This window comes from Oncorhynchus mykiss, chromosome 25 (assembly GCF_057628025.1).
Source record: "Oncorhynchus mykiss isolate SJ-2025 chromosome 25, ASM5762802v1, whole genome shotgun sequence".
In the NCBI taxonomy this organism is placed as follows: Eukaryota; Metazoa; Chordata; class Actinopteri; order Salmoniformes; family Salmonidae; genus Oncorhynchus; species Oncorhynchus mykiss.
This window is the reverse complement of record NC_143046.1, coordinates 89,813,727-89,839,239: the sequence shown is the minus strand read 5'-3', so window position 1 is coordinate 89,839,239 and position 25,513 is coordinate 89,813,727. Positions and strand designations below refer to the sequence as shown.

Genomic DNA, 25,513 nt, shown 5'->3' with positions numbered 1-25,513 from the left:
TCTATATCAAATCCAGCCTCAGGAAATGCCGTTTTCGCTGTCATGTATCCTAAATACACAAATTCTCTGTAGTTGGACTGCTTGTACCAGAGGATGAGATCATAGCCTGATATACTATGTGAACACTCCATCTTAGCCGACTTTCCCCGTTTCTTGTACAGAGATGCAGGACTCTGGTGAACCTGGTTACTGAGAGAAGAACCTTTAGGGAGAGAGAGACAGAAAGAGAGAGACAGAGAGAAAGAGATTGAGAGAGAGAGAGTGAGAGAGACAACCATGTTAACTTTAAACATTTAAAAAAAATCAAACAAGGATATTATTAGTTGATGAAATCAATGATCTGAATACCTGCAGCCCAGGCTGTGTAACCCATGGTGATGGAGATAAGAATTCTGATCATGTTGACTCCCTGTTAAGGAGACAGAAAGAATGAGACCACTACATATGAATTAGAGGTGGCTTCTCATCAACTCATCTCAGTGATCTTATAGAGGGATGCTGCCTCCTTATGAGAACATCTTAAACATCAGAGACCTGAGATGAACCCTGCAGGAGGAGTCTGTGTGACAGCTAGCAGGGTTTAGTAGTGCAGAGAGGGAGATCTGATGCAATGATATCTGGAGGTAGTTGATTGATGGTTAAAGGAATTATTCACCCATTTTGAATGTTATTTTAGTTTTGTGCTTCTCTGAGAGATATTCTATTGATTCCCTGGGTCATTTCATGTTTTAATGTGTACCTGAGTAATTGGCATTCAAGCAGGCAGACATTCGTCAGGTACTGTGATAAAGTGATAAAGAGTGGCCCACATCCCGGCCCGCTCAGTGATCACTTGGCTACACAACTGATGCCTCCCGGACTCTTTCCCAACACGGCATGAACTACATTTGTCCACCGGATCCTTGCAGTAAGCTCTGGACCTTTGCATCGGATCATTGCTGCTAGCTAGCTGCTACCGAGAGGCTATAGTGGCTACCGCCTCTGTCCTGTTGCTAGCACCAGTTAGCCGTGAGCCAGGCGTATCTCACAGCTAGCAAACAAAATTACGACAACCACAATACTTCTTTCGCCAACTGGCCTGGACCCTTTGTCGACACGAAGCCCCGACGTTCCACCACAACTGGTCTGCCGACGTAACTCCATCTGCTGTGCCCCCAACCGGCCTTTGCCAGACGTCGGAGCAGGCATTTCTACTAGCCCCAGTCTGCTAACTTTAAACGCTGTGTCTCCAGCTTGCTAGGTAGTAGACGTCGGAGCAGGCGCTTCTACTAGCCCCAGTCTGCTAACTTTAAACGCTGTGTCCCCAGCTTGCTAGGTAGTAGACGTCAGAGCAGGCGCTTCTACTAGCCCCGGCCTGCTAACTTTAAACGCTGTGACCCCAGCTTGCTAGGTAGTAGACGTCGGAGCAGGCGCTTCTACTAGCTCCGGCCTGCTATCTTTAAACGCTGTGTCCCCAGCTTGCTAGGTAGTAGACGTCGGAGCAGGCGCTTCTACTAGCCCCGGCCTGCTAACTTTAAACGCTGTGTCCCCAGCTTGCTAGGTAGTAACGACTACCCAGCGGCTTCCCTGTTCCGGGACTGTTCAGTAATCACGGTACTCCATTTTGTTTATTTTTTGTTTATCTGTTGCCCCTAGCCTCAAACTCAGGCCCTGTGTGTAGTTAACTGACCCTCTCTGGCCTTTCATCTCCATTTTACCTGTTGTTGTTGTCTTAGCTGATTAGCTGTTGTTGTCTTATCCGTTGTTGTCTTAGCTAGCTCTCCCAATCAACACCTGTGATTGATTTTTGGTAATATCTGAAAATGTAGCTAGCTAGACTATCTTACCTGTATACATGGATGGACGCTTCTCCCTCTCTCATGGGTGCCATCGCTAATCAAGTTAACTTGTAATGAATAAATTTGAAGCATATAATATCTGAAAATGTAGGTCGACCCGTGTACATGGATGGATGCTTCACGTTAGACTGGAACCACTCTAACTAAATACGATGTCCTGTGTCGTTTCCGTTTAGTTTGTAGCTACTGCTTGTTTGGCCCGATGTGTCAAGTCACTCCGGTTCACACCGATCGTGTGCAGAAAGTAGTCCATCACAACTATTGTCCCATTGATATTTGTCGATAGCGCCCGCTAAATTCAGGGCAGCAATGTTGTTGAGAACAGTAGGAACACTTTTGCAGCTCTCCGTGGCTAACCTTAGTCCTTTTTTCGAAAGATATATCTACACATACTAAGCAGCTCATGTTATAGTCAGAAGCATGCTACATGGCAAACCAATCCAAACTCATCTCTTGTCACGATACAGCATCTTCTAAATGTGTGTTGAGAAACACTCCCTCCTGGTGGAGAACTGAGGAAGTGCACCTAAACCATCTAAACTAGCCACTTATAACAGTATCATTACCATCTGTCTGATATCTAATGGTTCATAGCAAAGTGTTGTTGAAGTGGTTGAAGACAGGTGCAGGTGTATAGAGCTGTAGTCAGTATTATGTGAGAGGATCAGAGAGGGTTTTTGTAGAGGAGAGAGGGTATAGTGAAACACTGTGCTTCCCTAGCAGCACAGAAATACACTGCACTGTCTTCAGCTTCTGGCACTTTGGGAAAATGTAGATACGCCATTTTATTAGCTGCAGCATCTCCACTGACATCAAAACGCCCTTTAAAGGAATCTTCCACCGTTGGACTGGTGTATCTCACATACCCAATGAGTTTCAGAGCAGTGTTTTGGGCTGACTGTTGGTACCACAGTATCATGTTGTAATTTGGATCAGTGTGGCTGCAGGTGAGATTAACTTTGTCTTCAGGTCCTTTTAGTATTGCAGTAGGAGTCTGGTGAACTTTGTCTGTTTGTGACAGCCCTGTGGATGAAAACAGACCATCTGAAATATACAGTATTACTCAGCATATTGACAGCAATATATTTCAGTAGTAAATCTATCTTTCATGAGGGATTTAGTACCTGTCACCCATAGTGGTAGAGTTGCTACATGTATGAGAAGCTTGATCATGTTGATGGTTCTGGAGAGAAGAGTCACATGGACAAGGAGAAAGGGTTTTCAGATAGTCAGAGATGTCATGTCATCTAGTGGGTGTGTCAAATGTATGTCAGTATATAGTGCACTACTTTAGACCAGAGTCTTATGGCACCCTATTCCCTATATAGTGCACTACTTTTGACCACAGCCAATAGGGGTGAAAAGAGAAAAACGCAATAGAGTTGAGTAGAACTGAGCTGCCCGGAGGGGAAGGAAATGACATCATGATGTGCATTAATATTCAAAACAGATGCATAGTTCCCCGAAAGGTCTCCTGTTTGACAAAAATGTGCATTGTAGAACAAACCGGAACATAGTGGTTTATAACAGGTGTGCTGGGTGTTGATGTGCCCAGGACATCTATAATGGTTTATAACAGGTGTACTGGGTTTTGATGTACCCAGGACATCTATAGTGGTTTATAACAGGTGTACTGGGTGTTGATGTACACTACAGTTAAGGAGTAAAGGATCAGAGGGTTTTTGTAGAGGAGAGGAGGTTCTCTACATCACTGTGTTGTGCTGGCTGCACAGTAATACACTGCACTGTTTTCAGGGTCTGACAGAAGCTGAAGTGAGGCTTCTATCTCTCCATCTCCACGGATTTCAAAGTGCTGTTTGAATTGATCTTCAATTGTTGGATTCTTATAAAACACAAATCCAATCAGTTTCAGATTAGAATCAGCTATTGACTGCTGGTACCACAATATAGTATTGTATGAACTGATAGCATGGCTGCATTTGATTATCACTGTAACATTGGGGCTTTCCAATAGTGCTGAGGGAACCTGGAGGACTTTACTGCTCAGAGAACTTCCTGTGAAGAAAACAAGAGATTCATATTTAAACAGACTGATTCATCAGACACAAGACTATTAGCAGGGAGTGTTTTCAGGATGAACAGACATTCTACAGACATGTCGTTATTACCTGTGAGCCAGAACAATGAGAGGGTGAACGTGATGAAACCTCTGGTCATGATGACTGACTCGAATAGATGAAAAACTGACATGATGATGATGATGACGATGTTGATGTTTCCTCAGTGGAGGAGAGATATGAGTGTCTCCTGGATGAAGCCCTGAGGTGAAAGGAGAGGGGCTGATGTAGTAGCATATTTTATTTAGGGTGGTGGTTAGTGGGAGTGTCAGAAAGTCTGTACCATAATGTTTGTTCATAGGACCTCACAGTGAACCTTTCTGATCATGACAATGAAATGAGACAGACATGATTAGAAGTAGAGTTAGAGGTCCCCCTACAGTACATGATGAGACCATCACCTCTTCAGATATTATATGCTGTCCTATATCAACACTGGGGGTTTAGTACAGCTGTACTTGTTATATTATATCAACACTGGGGGTTTAGTACAGCTATACTTGTTATATTATATCAACACTGGGGGTTTAGTACAGCTGTACTTGTTATATTATATCAACACTGGGGGTTTAGTACAGCTGTACTTGTTATATTATATCAACACTGGGGGTTTAGTACAGCTGTACTTGTTATATTATATCAACACTGGGGGTTTAGTACAGCTGTACTTGTTATATTATATCAACACTGGGGGTTTAGTGTAGCTGTACTTGTTATATTATATCAACACTGGGGGTTTAGTACAGCTGTACTTGTCGTCAGTATCATTCTGTTGACTCACAGCACAGAAGTACCTGCCACTGTCTCCTGCCTCCAACTTCTTCATTATGAAATATCCACTTTTTAAATGCAGTCTTGGTCGCTATGAATTTGGCACAGGTCGTCTGCTTACCACCAGACACTGGGAGATTAATTCACCTTTTAGCAGGACATAACCTAAAACACAAGGCCACACATACACTGGAGTTGCTTACCAATAAGGCCGTTCCCGAGTGGCTGTGTTACAGTGTTGAATTAAATCGGTTTGAAAATCTATTGCAGAATTAATGGCCTGAAAAGTTAAGCTCATAAAACCGCATAATAAGTTATATAATTATACCTGTACACCAAAGTAGTGTGACAGAGAATATGAGGAGGAATGTGATCATCATGTCAGATCCCAGCGCCAGAAACAGATCAGAGAGAGAGACAGTAGACAGGTGAACCCACGTCCATCATGGCCAAATACCACCAGGGTAGGCAGGTCACATGCCCAGGGGCCCTGATCTCCACAGGACCACCATTGATTGTGTTAGTCATTCTCACTCAGATATCATATTAACATGGCATAAGTCATTACAAAATGTGTAGAATTGCAGGAAATTATCTGTAAATGAAAGAAAACACTATCTATGCCCCACGGCAAAATGAGTAGAATAGCAGGAAATGATCTGTAAATGAAAGAAAACACTATCTATGCCCCATGGCAAAATGTGTAGCATAGCAGAAAACTTGTTTTAATAGTCCTATGCAGACGTAATTATCTCAATATCAAATCCTTTCTGGATAACAATAAGAACATTACCGTGATTGTTTTCAACTAAAATGTTCAAAAATAAGACAAAAATAACTTCTTAGCAAAGAGCAATTTGTCAAGAAAGAATTTTGCTCTGACTGTCTGGTCTGAGTAGAGAGGGGGGACACTGAACATGTGCTGTTATTGGCAGAGAGGTTTAGAACTCTCTTTCTGATTGGTCTTTTAACTAATTTTACTGCAAGGTGATGTCACAGTGGAATACCAAAACTCCATCTCACCAAAACACGCTGGCATTTCAGGCGTTCTTTTCAAACAGCTCTTACACTAAATGGGCATTATCATAATGTTCATGATTTCACAGTATTACTTCAACCTCATCGTGTGGAAATATATATCAAACACAACAACATTTTGTTTTTGAATGCACTGGCCCTTTAAAACAGCAAAATGTTCTGTACTCGACATGGCAAAATGTGTAGAAACAACAGAAATTTACTTTAGAACCCATAAATGTCTCTCCAGTCACTAAAATGTTTTGTCGCTAGGATGGGGTCCCCCAGCCAAATCTCGCTTAGGTCCCCAAAAGGCTAGAGAAACAGGATATGACATTGTAACCACATATTTTATGTGAATTTGTAAGGACACTAAACTGTAAATAATGTTATACTGTACCAAGCCAGATACGATCAACTTGCTTTTGCCGTAATCTATCTGTTTATTCATTGGCTCTGAGCCAAACTCCAAACTCAGATACAGGTGTTGTGATCACTGCTCATAGTTTTCTATCAGACAGGGTTTTAGTAGAGATCTTTTCTGCACTAGCTGGTGGGAAACACTTCAGTAAAATCGATCTGAATCAGGCTTACCTGCAGCTACCGGTTGAAGAGAGTTCCAAACAGTATCTGACAATAAACACACACAAAGGTCTATACAGGTATAACCGCCTGGTTTTTGGCATTGCATCAGCCCCAGCCATTTGGCAACAAACTATTGACCAGATTTTGCAAGAAATCCCAGGAACCCAGTGTATCCTGGATGACATGATCATAACAGGACGCACCGACAAAGAGCACCTGGCTAACCTGTTAGAGGTCCTGAAAAGACTGAAAGAGTATGGTCTACAGGCAAACTTAAAGAAGTGTGAGTTTTTCAAAGACAAGATTGTCTTCTGTGGACATGAGATTGACTGCAATGGATTGCACAAAACACAGGACAAAATCGAGGCAGTGGTACAGGCACCACGACCACAAAATATCACAGAAGTGAGATCTTTCACGGGACTGATCAATTACTACAGAAGATTCCTCCCAAACCTTTCAGCAGTACTCCAGCCTCTAAATCAGCTCCTGGAAAAGAATAGGACATGGCGGTGGACAGAGCAGTGTGAAAATGCATTTCTGGAGGCAAAACGGCTCATAACATCTGAACAGGTCCTGATGCATTACGACCCTGAAATGCCAGTGAAGTTGGCTTGTGATGCGTCCCCTTATGGATTAGGGGCAGTCCTTTCACACACACTGAAAGATGGGTCAGAGAGGCCAGTTGCATTTGTGTCACGAACATTGAATGATGCAGAGAAAAACTACTCACAAATCGACAAAGAAGCACTGGCACTAGTGTGGGGCGGCAAGAAATTCCACGCATCACCAGATCACCAGCCGTTGCTTTCCATTTTCAGTCCAAAGAAAGGCATTCCGGCAATGACAGCAGCCAGGTTACAGCGATACGCCTTGTTCCATGCCAGTCAATGACAGCAGCCAGGTTACAGCGATATGCCCTGTTCCTTGCCAGTCAATGACAGCAGCCAGGTTACAGCGATATGCCCTGTTCCTTCGCAGTCAATGACAGCAGCCAGGTTACAGCGATATGCCCTGTTCCTTCGCAGTCAATGACAGCAGCCAGGTTACAGCGATATGCCCTGTTCCTTGCCAGTCATATGTAAGACATGGAGTTTAAGCCGTCATCCCTCCACACAAATGCAGATGGATTATCCAGACTGCCGTGTACAAGAGAAAGACAAAGGAGGGTGGATGCAGTGGACATGTTCCATACCGCTCAGCTCGAGGCACTACCGGTCACAAGCACAGTTATCAAACAGGAGACAAGGAAAGATGTGACCTTGTCAAAAGTGTACACCTACACCATGTCAGGATGGCCATCTACAGGCAGAAAGGAGCTGACTCCGTATCTCCAGTGGAGAAACAAAATTACAACGTACCAAGGATGTTTGATGTGGGGAATGAGAGTCGTGATACCCCAGAAATGCCAACATCTAGTCTTGCAGCAATTACATGTCATGTTGGAATTGTCTGGACCAACAGATAGAAAATATGGCAAAGAACTGTAGCGGATTTTTGGAAACCCTTCACATGCCTGCTCCTGTCCCAGTCCACCCATGGCAGAGCATTCATGTGGACTACGCTGGTCCCTTTGAAAAGCACATGTTTCTGGTTATAGTTGATGCCCATTCCAAATGGCCAGAGGTGTTTTGCACTGACTCCTCCACCTCAGCTCAGACGATAGAGTGTCTCAGAACAACGTTTGCACGCTTCGGTTTGCCACTGCAGCTGGTAAGTGACAACGTGCAAGCGTTTGTAAGTGACGAGTTTACAAGATTCATGTCAGTAAATGGAATCAAACACTCAACCTCAGCTCCGTACCACCCTGCCACCAATGGGTTGGCAGAACGCTTTGTGCAAACCCTAAAGCAAGGACTCCGTGCAGCAAAACGAGACGAAGGGACTTTGCAAACAAAACTGGCCAAGTTCCTGGCCTCCTACCGAAACACCCCACATGCCACGTCTAATGAAAGCCCAGCCGCACTGATTTTCGGGAGGCCTCTCCGCACACAGCTGGACATCATGAAGCCAAACAGGCGTAATGAAGTGCTGAACAAACAAGCCAAGATGCTTTCTGGTGGCTGGGAGCGCCATCTCCAAACAGGACAGGAAGTGATGGTGCGAGACTACAGAAGAGGAGGGAAATGGACAAACGGGACCCAGAACTTACCAGGTTCAAGTGAGCCCAGACATAATGTGGCGGCGTCACATTAACCAAATGCATTCCACGGAAAACAGCACAATAATAGAGAGAGAACAGGCACAGAGAGATCCTGAGAGTGACACACAGGGAACTGTAGAGGACGGTGGGGCAGTAGAGAGACCCCAGGCTGAAAGAAGGGAACGTGTTGATGAAGGTGCTGCTATAGCAGAAGCTATAATGGAACAAGCACACACTGAGGATGTTCAGGAGCCTCCAGACAATCCGAGGCGCTACCCAGAACGAAGATGCAAAATTACTACAAGTTCTGTGAAATGTTTCAGTTGTGGTTTGGTAAAAGTAACTTGATTGTATAAGAGAAGGAATGTTATGTTCTGTTAATTACTGATGTCCCCTTTAAGGATGGAGCACCCTTGGTCATGCGCAGTGTTGTTCGATGTTATTCTGGTACTAACTCGTTTGAGTAAATGTGAAGCTCCAGTTCAATTGCTTGTATTCAGAGTCTTTCTTATTACATAAATAAGTACTAAGTGTTAAGACACTACAACTGTGATAGGAGAAAACTGAGGATGGATCAACAACATTGGAGTTACTCCACAATACGAACCTAAATGACAGAGTGAAAAGAACGAAGCTTGTACAGAATAAAAATATTCCAAAACATGCATCCTGTTTGCAACAATGCATTAAAATAATACTGCAAACAATGTGGCAAAGCAATGAACTTTTTGTCCTGAATACAAAATCTTATGTTTTGGGCAAATCCTATACAACACATTACTGAGTACCACTCGTCATATTTTCAAGTGTAGTGGTGGCTGCATCATGTTATGGGTATGTTTGTAATCGTTAAGGATTGGGGAGTTTTTCAGGATAAAAAATAAGAACAGACAAAAGCCTAGAGGTAAACCTGGTTCAGTCTGCTTTCTACCAGACACTGGGATATCAATTCACCTTTCAGCAGGACAATAACCTAAAACATAAGGCCAAATCTACACTGCAGTTGACTACCAGGAAGACAGTGAATGTTCCAGATTGGCTGAGTTACAGTGTTGACTTAAATCTAATTGAAAATCTATGGCAGTATTATGGGACTGAAAAGATTACCTTATTAAACTGCAAAAGAATTTACAGTTGAAGTTTAGCCTGCAATATCAGTTCTGTTTAACTCATAGACAACATTTTGACAGTTTTGGAAACTTTAGAGTGTTTCCTATCCTAATCTGTCAATTATTTGCACATTCTAGCATCTGGTCCTGAGAAGTAGGCTGTTTATTTGGGAACGTTATTTTTCCAAACATAAAAATAGTGCCCCCTAGCTTCAAGAGGTTTAAGATCTTTGTGGATGGAGCCTCCTGAGTGGCGTCGTAGTCAAAAACACTGCATTGCAGTGCAAATTGTGTTGCTACAGATGCTGGTTCAAGACCTGTGCTGGCCGCCACCAGGACACCCATGAAGCGATGCACAATTGGAGTCGCCGAGTAAGGAAGGGAAGGGTTTGGTCGGCCGGGATGTCCTTGTCCCATCACTCTTTAGTGACTCCTGTGGCTGGCAGGGGGCATGGACACTGACACTGCTGATAACACAGTATGGTGATGTAGCTGGGGAGAGTGTTTTCTACCTGCTGATACCACAGTATGGTGTTGTAGCTGGGGAGAGTGTGTTCCCCCTGCTGATACCACAGTATGGTGTTGTAGCTGGGGAGAGTGTGTTCCCCCTGCTGATACCACAGTATGGTGTTGTAGCTGGGGAGAGTGTTTTCTACCTGCTGATACCACAGTATGGTGTTGTAGCTGGGGAGAGTGTGTTCCCCCTGCTGATACCACAGTACGGTGTTGTAGCTGGGGAGAGTGTGTTCTACCTGCTGATACCACAGTATGGTGTTGTAGCTGGGAAGAGTGTGTGAACAGAACAGGACAGCAGTTTATCCAGAACTCTGAAATACTGAAGATGGAGACTGAAGAACGCTGGAACCGAGCAGTTCACCTGTTACAGAAGAGGAGAGAGAGACCTGTTTGTTATAACTAGTGGTGAGTTGTATCTCCAGAGGAACAGTTATAGTGGTGAGTTGTATCTCCAGAGGAACAGTTATAGTGGTGAGTTGTATCTCCAGACAGAGGAACAGTTATAGTGGTGAGTTGTATCCCATGCTCAGTCACTCAATACAGTATGTAGCCCTTGTATCTGATGAAGTCTGGACAGAGAATGTATCACACGCCATACACTATTTACTTTTTGTCCAGACAGAATCAGATACATGGTCTACATATACAGAGACAGAGGGTCACCAGGCCCAGGCCACCAAGGGCCCTCCCGTACCACCGGTCCTGTCCCAGCTCCCCTAGGGCCCTCCCGTACCACCGGCCCTGTCCCAGGCCCCCTAGGGCCCTCCCGTACCACTCCCTGTCCCAGGCCACCTAGGGCCCTCCCGTACCACCGGCCCTGTCCCAGGCCCCCTAGGGCCCTCCCGTACCATTCCCTGTCCCAGGCCCCCTAGGGCCCACCCGTACCACCGGCCCTGTCCCAGGCCCCCTAGGGCCCTCCCGTACCATTCCCTGTCCCAGGCCCCCTAGGGCCCTCCCGTACCACCGGCCCTGTCCCAGGCCACCTAGGGCCCACTCATACCATTGGTATCCAGGCACCCCTAATGTCCCAAGTGACACCCTATTCCCTATATAGTGCACTAACTTTGACCGGGGCCCATAAAGTGCCACTATACAGCATCTTCTAAATGTGTGTTGAGAAACACTCCCTCCTGGTGGAGAACTGAGGAAGTGCACATAAACCATCTAAACTAGCCACTTATAACAGTATCATTACTATCTGTTTGATATCTAATGGTTCATAACAAAGTGTTGTTGAAGTGGTTGAAGACAGGTGCAGGTGTATAGAGCTGTAGTCAGTATTATATGAGAGGATCAGAGAGGGTTTTTGTAGAGGAGAGAGGGTATAGTGAAACACTGTGCTTCACTAGCAGCACAGAAATACACTGCACTGTCTTCAGCTTCTGTCACTTTGGGAAAATGTAGATACGCCATTTTATTAGCTGCAGCATCTCCACTGACATCAAAACGCCCTTTAAAGGAATCTTCCACCGTTGGACTGGTGTATCTCACATACCCAATGAGTTTCAGAGCAGTGTTTTGGGCTGACTGTTGGTACCACAGTATCATGATGTAATCTGAATCAGTGTGGCTGCAGGTGAGATTAACTTTGTCTTCAGGTCCTTTTAGTATTGCAGTAGGAGTCTGGTGAACTTTGTCTGTTTGTGACAGCCCTGTGGATGAAAACAGACCATATGAAATATACAGTATTACTCAGCATATTGACAGCAATATATTTCAGTAGTAAATCTATCTTTCATGAGGGATTTAGTACCTGTCACCCATAGTGGTAGAGTTGCTACATGTATGAGAAGCTTGATTATGTTGATGGTTCTGGAGAGAAGAGTCACATGGACAAGGAGAAAGAGGTTTCAGATAGTCAGAGATGTCATGTCATCTAGTGGGAGTGTCAAATGTATGTCAGTATCCCAAATGGCACCCTATTCCCTTTCTAGTGCACTACTTTAGACCAGAGCCCATAGGGGGGAGAGGAGAATAAGTCAATAGAAAAGGGGAGCTGAACTGAGCTGCCGGAGGGGAAGGAAATGACATCACTTTGACGTCAGAACTTGTGTTGATATTCAAGTGTAACAGTATAACTTTAGACCGTCCCCTCACCCAAACCCGGGCGCGAACCAGGGACCCTCTGCACACATCAACAACAGTCACCCTCGAAGCATCGTTACCCATCGCTCCACAAAAGCCGTGGCCCTTGCAGAGCAAGGGGAACTACTACTTCAAGGTCTCAGAGCAAGTGACGTCACCGATTTAAATGCTATTTAGCGCTCACCGCTAACTAGCTAGCGTTTCACATCCTTTACACATGCAGATCCTCTGTTCACCTACAGGTTCAACTTAAAGGTGTATTGTGAAACATACCGGTATCTACATCATTAAAGGATTTCTCTTTTTATATAGATAGAAACGGAGTAATGTAATTTGACATTGTAACATTGCATAATGCATGTTAATGAGTGATGACACTAAACTGTAAATACTGGTATACTGTACCAGGACAGATATCACCTTATGCCATCATCCATCTGTGTTTATTCATTGGCACTGAGTCAAAGTCAAACCTCAGATGCAGGTGTTCTGAGCCGTGGTCTAATATTACCATCAGACAGGGTTTTAGTAGAGAACAGGAGGAAGTCTACATCACTGTGTTGGCTGGCTGCACAGTAATAAACTGCACTGTGTTCAGGTCCTCTCAGACTCACTAGATGAAGATAAGCCTCTTTCCCACCGTCTCCACTCACATTGAAGTGCTTTTCAAATGATTTCTCCATGGTTATTGACTTGGTATATGCATAACCAATGAGTTTCACAGCAGTGTCTCCTGCTGACTGTTTGTACCATAGTATCATGTAGTAGTTAGGGATCGTATGGCTGCAGGTGAGTTGAACATCTCCTCCAGGACCTTCTGTTAGTGCCACAGGCCTCTGATGAACCATGCTACTAAACAACTGCCCTGTGGACAGAGAGAGAAAGGAGAGGAGAGAGAGAGGAGAGGGAGAGAAAGGGAGAGAGAGACAGGAGAGAGGTAGAGAAAGGATATTTTATTCAGTTTGATGACATTCGTAGTAGCGTTATGCTTCTCATCGTAAGTGATTTAATACCTGTCACCCAGAGTGGTAGAGCTGCCAGGTGAATCAGAACTCTGAACATCTTGACGAAGAAAAAGATAATGATGAAGATGATGAATATGCTGAGGAAGACGATGATGATGTGATATGAATGTCTCCTGGATGAAGCTCTGAGGTGAAAGGAGATTGGCTGTTGTAGTAGCATGTTTCCTTCAGGGTGGTGGATAGTGACAGTGTTAGAGGGAGTGTCAGGAAGCCTGTACTGTAAAGCTTGCTCATAGGACCGCACTGTGAACATGACTGATTACATGATCATGACAATGAACCCATCAGACATTAGAAGAACTAGAGTTAGAGGTCCCCCTACAGTATGTGATGAGACCATCAGACATTAGAAGAACTAGAGTTAGAGGACCCCCTACAGTATGTGATGAGACCATCAGACATTAGAAGAACTAGAGTTAGAGGTCCCCCTACAGTATGTGATGAGACCATCAGACATTAGAACAACTAGAGTTAGAGGTCCCCCTACAGTATGTGATGAGACCATCAGACATTAGAAGAACTAGAGTTAGAGATCCCCCTACAGTATGTGATGAGACCATCAGACATTAGAAGAACTAGAGTTAGAGGTCCCCCTACAGTATGTGATGAGACCATCAGACATTAGAAGAACTAGAGTTAGAGGTCCCCCTACAGTATGTGATGAGACCATCAGACATTAGTAGAACTAGAGTTAGAGGTCCCCTACAGTATGTGATGAGACCATCAGACATTAGAACAACAAGAGTTAGAGGTCCCCCTACAGTATGTGATGAGACCATCAGACATTAGAAGAACTAGAGTTAGAGGTCCCCCTACAGTATGTGATGAGACCATCAGACATTAGAAGAACTAGAGTTAGAGGTCCCCCTACAGTATGTGATGAGACCATCAGACATTAGAAGAACTAGAGTTAGAGGTCCCCCTACAGTATGTGATGAGACCATCAGACATTAGAAGAACTAGAGTTAGAGGTCCCCCTACAGTATGTGATGAGACCATCAGACATTAGAAGAACTAGAGTTAGAGGACCCCCTACAGTATGTGATGAGACCATCAGACATTAGAACAACAAGAGTTAGAGGTCCCCCTACAGTATGTGATGAGACCATCAGACATTAGAAGAACTAGAGTTAGAGGTCCCCCTACAGTATGTGATGAGACCATCAGACATTAGAAGAACTAGAGTTAGAGGTCCCCCTACAGTATGTGATGAGACCATCAGACATTAGAAGAACTAGAGTTAGAGGTCCCCCTACAGTAAACAAGAGGAGTGTCACATAGATGAATAGATGACAATCAGTAGACCACGGCAGGTTCCACCATATTCAACATGTCAGTGAAGTGGGAGGGACTGATGATCTGAATACATCATGCTAATTAGTGGTTCAGACTGTAGAGACATTCACATTGTTATAGTTAGAGGTCCCCCTACAGTCCATGATGAGACCATCAGCTCTTTACAGATTGTATTGTATCCTATAGAGCTCGCCAGCTTGTATTCCTAAAACACGGAAATGAGTCAGCATTTTCTACCTCTGGTTTGTTGACCATTGCTATTGGGGAAATTAAGGGGGAAAATAATTGGGTTTTGGGATATAAGGTCTGAAGTTGAAGTTGGAGATCTTAGACGTTTTGTTCGGTGCAATATCTTAAAACCTCTCTGGGCTAGGGTCTAGTTTCCTGAATTTCAGTAAATCAGTCTTTTGGCGAGCAGATGTTACGCTAACGAATTTGCCTTTCCTATTGAACATACTTCTTTCCGTATGAAATATAATAGTTTATTAACATTTTAGATAGATGAATAGAAACATCGTTTGACTTGTTTGGACGAAGTTTAGCTGTTGCTTTTTGGACTCCTTTGTCTGTCTGTTGAGAATTACTGAAATCAATGCCACCAACTAAACTGACTTTTTGGGATATAAAGAAGGATTTTATCGAACACAACGACCATTCATGTTGTAGCTGGGACCCTTGGGATTGCAAACAGAGGAAGATCTTCAGAGGTAAGTGATTTATTTTTTTGCTATTTGTGATTTTGTGAAGCTTGTGCTGGTTGAAAAATATGTTGATGTGGGGCGCCGTCAACAGACAATTGCATGGTATGCTTTCGCCATAAAATCTTTTTGGAATCTGACAACGCAGTTAGATTAAAAAGAAGTTAAGCTTTTAAATGATATAAGACACTTGTATGTTCATGAATGTTTAATATTACAAATATTTACTTGAATTGCGCGCCCTCCAATTTCACCGGATGTTGTCGGCTTTGCCCCGGGACACGTAGCCCTAATTAGCAATCAGTGCTATGGCAAACATAACCATATAACCTGCATACAGATTCATATGAAGGGATTTAATACAAAGACCAATATTATTAATATGAATAGTAAAGAGAACTGGTCCCAATACTAACCCCTGTGGTACACCTAATATCCAGGAAACTAGACTCAACTCAACACCATCAGAACGCACACGTTGTGTCCTGTCTGTCAGATAGTTCTTAAACCATTTGCAAGACTCATTGTCCAGGCCCATTTCAGACAGTTTTTGAATGAGTAGGGATTGGTTAATGGTGTTGAATGTCTTGGAAAAGTCTAGAAATATGGCAGCACAATTATTTTGATCACCTAGGCAATTTAAAACATCTAAAACAAGCATAACAGCTGAAACAGCGTTGCCAAAGATATTAGAGAAAAGAGATAGGAATCCCAATAGTGTAGCACGGTGGATCTGTGCCAATTCCAGCCGAGAGTCAGACTCGGTCGACGTCAAGTGGACCGAGTTTGGGCTGCCATCAGCTCTTTATTATTTTTTTATTTTTTTAAACTTCAACAAGCATTTCTCAACGGCTGGCCATGCCTTCCTCCTGGCTACTCGGCCAACAGCTCCAACCCCCCCCCCCCCCTGACTTGTAATTGCTTATTCCATGTGTAACTCTGTGTTGTTGTCTGTTCACACTGCTATGCTTTATCTTGGCCAGGTCGCAGTTGTAAATGAGAACTTGTTCTCAACTAGCTTAAATAAACGTGAAAAATAAATAAATAAATGGGATTGTGATCCCTGCGTGGATTTACTCAATGATTATTTTTTTCCCGAGTAAATTACGTTATTTTACTCAGTTCTGTGTCCTGCGCCTGACTCCATTCTCACCTCTGCACAACTGACACCTGACACAGGCCGATTCCGGGGAGAGTTATCTGGCCCAAATGTATTACATGGGGCTCGGGCTGATTGTGGCAACTCTCTGACAGATGATTATATGGGCTGATTTATATAATTAACATTTCATTATTGAATTTTCCATATTTTCTCATTGTATCTGTGATCAAAATATACAATTAACATTTAAGTGAAATTCTTTAAGAGGCCTGTGTAGTATTTTAGTATTTTGATACTTTTGTGCATGACAATTGATAAACATTAAAACCTCTCTGAACCACCCATCCCGGATCCGGTATAATTATCATCAGCAACGCTGAATAGCATAGCGCCACAGTCAAATAATATTACTAGAACATATTCATATTCATGAAATAGCAAGCGCAATATTGCAAAACACAGCTTAGCCTTTTGTTATCCACCTGTTGTCTCAGATTTTGAAATGATGCTTTACAGCGAAAGCAATCCAAGCGTTTGTGTAAGTTTATCGATTGCTTGACAAAACAATAAGTACACTTAGCACCAGGTAACTTGGTCACGAAAATCAGAAAAGCTATCAAATTAATTGTTTACCTTTGATGATCTTCGGATGTTTTCACTCACGAGACTACCAGTTAGACAACAAATGACAACAAATGTTCCTTTTGTTCCATAAAGATATTTTTATATCCAAATACCTCTGTTAGTTTGGTGCGTTATGCCCACGAATCCACCGGAAAGAGCGGTCACGACAACGCAGACAAAAATTCCAAATGATATCCATAATGTCCACAGAAAAATGTCAATTTTTTTTTATAATCAATCCCCAGGGTGTTTTTCAAATATATCTTCGATAATATATCAACCGGGACAGTTGGCTTTTCACTAGGACATGGAGTAACAATGGCCGCCTTTCTCTTTTGCGCACAAATCACTCTGAGAGCCCCCACCTATCCACTTACGCAATGTGGTCGTTCACACTCATTCTTCAAAATAAAAGCCTGAAACTATGTCTAAAGGCTGTTGACACCTCAGGGAAGCCATAGAAAAAGGAATCTGGTTGATATCCCTTTAAATGGGCAATAGGGTTGCTTAAGAACAGAGAGGTTTCAAAAACAGGGGCACTTCCTGATTGGATTTCCCTTAGGTTTTAGCCTGCAATATCAGTTTTGTTTAAACAAAAAATGTATAGTTTTGGAAACTTTAGAGTGTTTTCTAACCTAATCTGTCAATTATATGCATATTCTCGCATCTGGTCCTAAGAAATAGGCCGTTTACTTTGGGAACATTATTTTTCCAAAACTTAAAAATAGTGCCCCCTAGCTTCAAGAGGTTATTAAGATCTTTGTGGATGGAGCCTCCTGAGTGGCGTGGTAGTCAAAAACACTGCATTGCAAATTGTGTTGCTACAGATGCTGGTTCAAGACCTGTGCTGCCACCAGGACACCCATGAAGCGATTCACAATTGGAGTCGTCTGAGTTAGGGAAGGGTTTGGTCGGCCGGGATGTACTTGTCCCATCACTCTTTAGTAACTCCTGTGGCTGGCAGGGGGCATGGACACTGACACTGTGATGTAGCTGGGGAGAGTGTTTTCTACCTGCTGATACCACAGTATGGTGTTGTAGCTGGGGAGAGTGTTTTCTACCTGCTGATACCACAGTATGGTGTTGTAGCTGGGGAGAGTGTGTTCCACCTGCTGATACCACAGTATGGTGTTGTAGCTGAGGAGAGTGTGTTCCCCCTGCTGATACCACAGTATGGTGTTGTAGCTGAGGAGAGTGTGTTCCCCCTGCTGATACCACAGTATGGTGTTGTAGCTGAGGAGAGTGTGTTCCCCCTGCTGATACCACAGTATGGTGCTGTAGCTGGGGAGAGTGTGTTCCACCTGCTGATACCACAGTATGGTGTTGTAGCTGGGGAGAGTGTTTTCTACCTGCTGATACCACAGTATGGTGTTGTAGCTGGGGAGAGTGTGTTCCCCCTGCTGATACCACAGTATGGTGTTGTAGCTGGGGAGAGTGTGTTCCCCCTGCTGATACCACAGTATGGTGTTGTAGCTGGGGAGAGTGTGTTCCCCCTGCTGATACCACAGTATGGTGTTGTAGCTGGGGAGAGTGTTTTCTACCTGCTGATACCACAGTATGGTGTTGTAGCTGGGGAGAGTGTGTTCCCCCTGCTGATACCACAGTATGGTGTTGTAGCTGGCGAGAGTGTGTTCTACCTGCTGATACCACAGTATGGTGTTGTAGCTGGGGAGAGTGTGTTCCACCTGCTGATACCACAGTATGATGTTGTAGCTGGGGAGAGTGTGTTCTACCTGCTGATACCACAGTATGATGTTGTAGCTGGGGAGAGTGTGTGAACAGCACAGGACAGCAGTTTCTCCAGAACTCTGAAATGCTGAAGATGGAGACTGAAGAATGCTAGAACAGTGCAGTTCACCTGTTACAGAAGAGGAGAGAGAGACCTGTTTGTTATAACTACTGTAGTCATTCAGGAAATATATGGAATTATATATTATTTTAGATTGTATCTAATCTGTGACCAAGAATAATCAAGAGATTCAGGTTAATAGGTAGAAAATATCCAACAGTGAAAGATTTTTAGTTCAACACTGAGTCCAGATGAACATTCAAAAGGACATGGATCTTCAACTCTCAGACTCCTTACTACACACCATAGTTTACTGTGGTACTGTGTCTGGTGAGTCCACATGGATTAGTTGAGCTGTAACTCCACCTACAGGAAAGACATGATATCATACCATACTGTATCATGGTCTCCTGTATATCAGAGGGAACCTCCCCTTTCTGTTAGACCAGCTGGTGAGTGTTTTGGCATTGAATCAGAGTCAGATACAGTGTGATGTTAATACAGGTGTGATTAGTCTACAGTACACCAGGGAGGAGGTTTTTGTAGAGCAGAGAGGGAGATCTGATGCACTGTGTAAACTAGCAGCACAGTAATACACAGCACTACTATTTGGAGTTAGTTGATTGATGGTTAAGGTGCTGGTACCACCTGCATTGGCATCTCCTTCTATAACAAATCCAGCCTCAGGAAATCCAGATGTCCCAATCATGTATCCTAAAAACACAAATTCTCTGTAGTTGGACTGCTTGTACCAGAGGACACGATCATAGCCTGATATACTATGTGAACACACCATCTTAGCCGACTTTCCCTGGTTCTTGTACAGGGATGCAGGACTCTGGTGAACCTGGTTACTGAGAGAAGAACCTGGAGAGAGAGACAGAGAGAAAGAGAGAGAAAGAGAGAGAGAGAGACAAACACGTTTACTTGAATTAAACAATCAATTGAGGATAATTTTAGTTGATGAAATCAATGATCTGAATACCTGCAGCCCAGGCTGTGTAACCCATGGTTATGGAGATAAGAATTCTGATCATGTTGACTCACTGTTAAGGAGACAGAAAGAACGAGACAGACAAACCACTCCACATGAATTAGAGTAGTCTTCTCATCAACTCATCTCAGTGATCTTATAGAGGGATGCTGCCTCCTTATGAGAACATCTAAAACATCAGAGACCTGAGATGAACCCTGCAGGAGGAGTCTATGTGGGACAGGAAGCAGAGTTTAGTAGAGCAGAGAGGGAGATCTGATGCACTGATATCTGGAGGTGGTTGATTGATGGTTAAAGGAAATATTCACCCATTTTGAATGTTCTATTATTTTATCTCAGAGTGAGGTCCTATCGATGCCATGGGTCATTTCATGTCTTAATGTGTATCTGAGTTGTTGGCATTCAAACAGGCAGACATTGGTCTGGTGTGACATAGTACTGTGATGAAGTGATGAAGAGTGGCCCACCTCCCGGCCCACTCAGTGATCACTTGGCTACACAGCTGATGCCTTCCGGACTCTTCCCCAACACTGCATGAACTACACTAGTCCACCGGATCCGTGCAGTAAGCTCTGGACCTTTGCATCGGATCATCGCTGCTAGCTTGCTGCTACCGAGTGGCTATAGTGGCTAACACCCCTGTCCTGAAGTTGTCACCAGTTAGCCGTGAGCCAGGCGTATCTCACAGCTAGCAAACTAAATTACTACAACCACAACACTTCTTTCGCCAACTGGCCTGGACCCTTTGACGACACGAAGCCCCGCCGTTCCACCACAACTGGTCTGCCGACGTAACTCCATCCGCTGTGCCCCCAACCGGCCTTTGCCAGATGTCGGAGCAGGCGCTTCTACTAGCCCCGGCCTGCTAACTTTAAACGCTGTGTCTTCAGCTTGCTAGGTAGTAGACGTCGGAGCAGGCGCTTCTACTAGCCCCAGCCTGCTAACTTTAAACGCTGTGTCTCCAGCTTGCTAGGTAGTAACGACTTCCAAGCGGCTTCCCTGTTCCATCTATTGCTGTTCACTGGACCCTATAATCACTTGGCTACATAGCTGATGGCTGCTGGACTGTTCATTTATCACGGTACTCCATTTTGTTTATCTGTTGTCTATCTGTCGGCCCCTGTCTGTCGGCCCCAGCCTCCAACTCAGGCCCTGTGTGTAGTTAACTGACCCTCTCTGCTCTTTCATCTCCATTTTACCTGTTGTTGTTGTCTTAGCTGATTAGCTGCTGTTGTCTTACCCGTTGTTGTCTTAGCTAGCTCTCCCAATCAACTCCTGTGATTGCTTTATGCCTCCCATTATGTCTCTCTCAAATGTCAAAATGTCTTGAAAATTGTCGTTTAGGATAGTTATCATTGTTTTAGTTTACGCAAAGCCCCTATTCCCACTCATCATGCCTCTGATACCTCCTTTGTCCCACCTCCCAGCCATTCTCAGATCTCCACCACTCAGCCATCCTCAGGTCTCTACCTCACAGCCATCCCCAGGTCTCTACCACTCAGCCATCCTAAGGTCTCCACCACTCAGCCATCCTCAGGTGTCCACCACTCAGCCATCCTCAGAGCTCTACCACTCAGCCATCCTCAGGTCCCCACCACTCAGGCATCCTCAGGTCCCCACCACTCAGCCATCCTCAGGGCTCTACCACTCAGCCATCCTCAGGTCTCTACCACTCAGCCATCCTCAGGTCCCCATCACTCAGCCATCCTCAGGTCTCTACCACTCAGCCATCCTCAGGGCTCTACCACTCAGCCATCCTCAGGTCTCTACTACTCAGCCGTCCTCAGGTCTCTACCACTCAGCCACACACACTGATACTGAGACACATCACATACACATATACACTCACACTCATTCACCCATGCTCAGTCACTCAATACAGTATGTAGCCCTTGTATCTGATCATGTCTGGACAGAGAAAGTATGAGGGCCCTCCCATACCACATTCCCTGGCCCAGTCTCCCTAGGTCCCTCTCATACCACATTTCATAGCCCAGGCCACCTAGAGCCCTCCAACACCACCGGCCCTGTCTCAGACACCCTAAGGCCCTCCCATTCCACTGGCCCTGCCTCAGGCCCCGTAGGGCCCTCCCATACCAACGGCCCTGGTCCAGGCACCCATACTGTCCCAAGTGACACCCTATTCCCTATATAGTGCACTAACTTTGACCGGGGCCCATAAAGTGCCACGATACAGCATCTTCTAAATGTGTGTTGAGAAACACTCCCTCCTGGTGGAGAACTGAGGAAGTGCATCTAAACCATCTAAACTAGCCACTTATAACAGTATCATTACCATCTGTCTGATATCTAATGGTTCATAGCAAAGTGTTGTTGAAGTGGTTGAAGACAGGTGCAGGTGTATAGAGCTGTAGTCAGTATTATATGAGAGGATCAGAGAGGGTTTTTGTAGAGGAGAGAGGGTATAGTGAAACACTGTGCTTCACTAGCAGCACAGAAATACACTGCACTGTCTTCAGCTTCTGTCACTTTGGGAAAATGTAGATACGCCATTTTATTAGCTGCAGCATCTCCACTGACATCAAAACGCCCTTTAAAGGAATCTTCCACCGTTGGACTGGTGAATCTCACATACCCAATGAGTTTCAGAGCAGTGTTTTGGGCTGACTGTTGGTACCACAGTATCATGTTGTAGCTTGAAACAGTGTGGCTGCAGGTGAGATTAACTTTGTCTTCAGGTCCTGTTAGTATTGCAGTAGGAGTCTGGTGAACTTTGTCTGTTTGTGACAGCCCTGTGGATGAAAACAGACCATATGAAATATACAGTATTACTCAGCATATTGACAGCAATATATTTCAGTAGTAAATCTATCTTTCATGAGGGATTTAGTACCTGTCACCCATAGTGGTAGAGTTGCTACATGTATGAGAAGCTTGATCATGTTGATGGTTCTGGAGAGAAGAGTCACATGGACAAGGAGAAAGGGTTTTCAGATAGTCAGAGATGTCATGTCATCTAGTGGGAGTGTCAAATGTATGTCAGTATCCCAAATGGCACCCTATTCCCTTTCTAGTGCACTACTTTAGACCAGAGCCCATAGGGGGGGAGGAGAATAAGTCAATAGAGAAGGGGAGCTGAACTGAGCTGCCGGAGGGGAAGGAAATGACATCACTTTGACGTCAGAACTTGTGTTGATATTCAAGCAGATCCCTTGTTCACCTACAGGTCTCCTGTTCAACTTGAAGGTGTATTGTGGAACATACCGGTATCTACATCATTAAAGGATTTGTCTTTTTATATAGACAGAAATGGAGTAATGGAATTTGACATTGTAACATTGAATAATGCATGTTAATGAGTGGTGACACTAAACTGTAAATACTGGTATACTGTACCAGGACAGATATCACCTTATGCCATCATCCATCTGTGTTTATTCATTGGCACTGAGTCAAAGTCAAACCTCAGATGCAGGTGTTCTGAGCCGTGGTCTAATATTACCATCAGACAGGGTTTTAGTAGAGAACAGGAGGAAGGCTACATCACTGTGTTGGCTGGCTGCACAGTAATAAACTGCACTGTGTTCAGGTCCTCTCAGACTCACTAGATGAAGATAAGCCTCTTTCCCACCGTCTCCACTCACATTGAAGTGCTTTTCAAATGATTTCTCCATGGTTATTGACTTGTAATTTGCATAACCAATGAGTTTTATAGCAGTGTCTCCTGCTGACTGTTTGTACCAGAGTATTACGCAGTAGTTAGGGATCGTATGGCTGCAGGTGAGTTAAACGTCTCCTTCAGGACCTTCTGTTTGTGCCACAGGCCTCTGATGAAGCATGCTGCTAAACAACTGCCCTGTGGACATAGCGAGGGAGGGAGAGAGAGGGGAGAGAAGGTGACAGAGAAAGAGAGAAGAGACGGAGAGAGGAGAGAAGGTGAGAAATATGGAGCAAGAGAAAGGATATTTTATTCAGGTTGATGACATTCGTAGTATCGTTAGGCTTCTCATCTTAAGTGATGTAATACCTGTCACCCAGAGTGGTAGAGCTGCCAGGTGAATCAGAACTCTGAAGATAATGATGAAGATGATGAATATGCTGAGGAAGACGATGATGATTTGATATGAGTGTCTCCTGGATGAAGCTCTGAGGTGAAAGGAGATTGGCTGTTGTAGTAGCATGTTTCCTTCAGGGTGGTGGATAGTGACAGTGTTAGAGGGAGTGTCAGGAAGCCTGTACTGTAAAGCTTGCTCATAGGACCTCACTGTGAACATGACTGATTACATGATCATGACAATGAACCCATCAGACATTAGAACAACTAGAGTTAGAGGTCCCCCTACAGTATGTGATGAGACCATCAGACATTAGAAGAACTAGAGTTAGAGGTCCCCCTACAGTATGTGATGAGACCATCAGACATTAGAAGAACTAGAGTTAGAGGTCCCCCTACAGTATGTGAGGAGACCATCAGACATTAGAAGAACTAGAGTTAGAGGTCCCCCTACAGTATGTGATGAGACCATCAGACATTAGAAGAACTAGAGTTAGAGGTCCCCCTACAGTATGTGATGAGACCATCAGACATTAGAAGAACTAGAGTTAGAGGTCCCCCTACAGTATGTGATGAGACCATCAGACATTAGAAGAACTAGAGTTAGAGGTCCCCCTACAGTATGTGATGAGACCATCAGACATTAGAAGAACTAGAGTTAGAGGTCCCCCTACAGTATGTGATGAAACCATCTCTTTACATATTATATTACATCCTGTTGAAATACTGGGGTTTGTGTGCAGCTGTACTTGTTGTCTGTATCACTGTGTTGACTCACAGCACAGAAGTACATGCCACTGTCTCCTGTCTCCAACTTCTTCACTGTAAAAGATCCACTCTCAGCTACAGCCTTAACAGTTGGATATTTGTCTTCCCTGAAGTCTCCATATTCTGGATCGCTGTAACTACTTGTGTAAACTACCTGCTTCATTCCCTCTCCTGGAAGCTGTCTGTACCAGTACATCTGGTTGTAGTTAGCTCCCTTAGTGTGACTGCAGTTCATCTGAGCATCACTGTCTTTCAGTTTCCAGAGTATGGTGGGTGTCTGAGTGACTTCACTCCCCTCAACAAGACCTGTAAGGACACATTGAGAATGAAATCAACAGAGATAGGAACAGTTAGACCTGAATACATCAAGACTCAGGAACATATGCTTGGAAACATCAATATATATAACTAGAGTAGTTATTGTAAATAAGAATTTTGTTCTTAACTTTCCTGGTTAAATAAATGAAACATTATGAAACTGTACCTGCAGCACAGAGCAGTGAGACAGTAACAGTGAAGAGAAATGTGAACATGTTTGATCACGTTATATGTGAGAGTGCTGGAAAGAGTCTGGTATGAATGTATATAAAACAAGAGGAGTGTCACATAGATGAATAGATGACAATCAGTAGACCACGGCAGGTTCCACCATATTCAACATGTCAGTGAAGTGGGAGGGACTGATGATCTGAATACATCATGCTAATTAGTGGTTCAGACTGTAGAGACATTCACATTATTAAAGTTAGAGGTACCCCTACAGTCCATGATGAGACCATCAGCTCTTTACAGATTGTATTGTATCCTATAGAGCTCGCCAGCTTGTATTCCTAAAACACGGAAATGAGTCAGCATTTTCTACCTCTGGTTTGTTGACCATTGCTATTGGGGAAATTAAGGGGGAAAATAATTGGGTTTTGGGATATAAGGTCTGAAGTTGAAGTTGGAGATCTTAGACGTTTTGTTCGGTGCAATATCTTAAAACCTCTCTGGGCTAGGGTCTAGTTTCCTGAATTTCAGTAAATCAGTCTTTTGGCGTGCGAGCAGATGTTGCGCTAAC

The 25,513-nt window shown here is 44.0% G+C and overlaps 2 long non-coding RNA genes across 2 annotated transcripts in view; both read right to left on the bottom strand.

Annotated features, from left to right (window-relative positions):
* Positions 1-25,513, bottom strand: part of LOC149972168 (uncharacterized) — a 52,567-nt gene that overhangs the window by 20,561 nt on the left and 6,493 nt on the right. The gene's annotated exons all lie outside the window — the stretch shown is intronic.
* On the bottom strand, positions 19,248-19,832 carry LOC149972169 (uncharacterized). The gene is made up of 3 exons (XR_016492091.1): positions 19,724-19,832; positions 19,470-19,543; positions 19,248-19,390 (listed from the first exon to the last, which is right to left on the bottom strand). It is a non-coding gene; the product is annotated as an uncharacterized LOC149972169 (long non-coding RNA).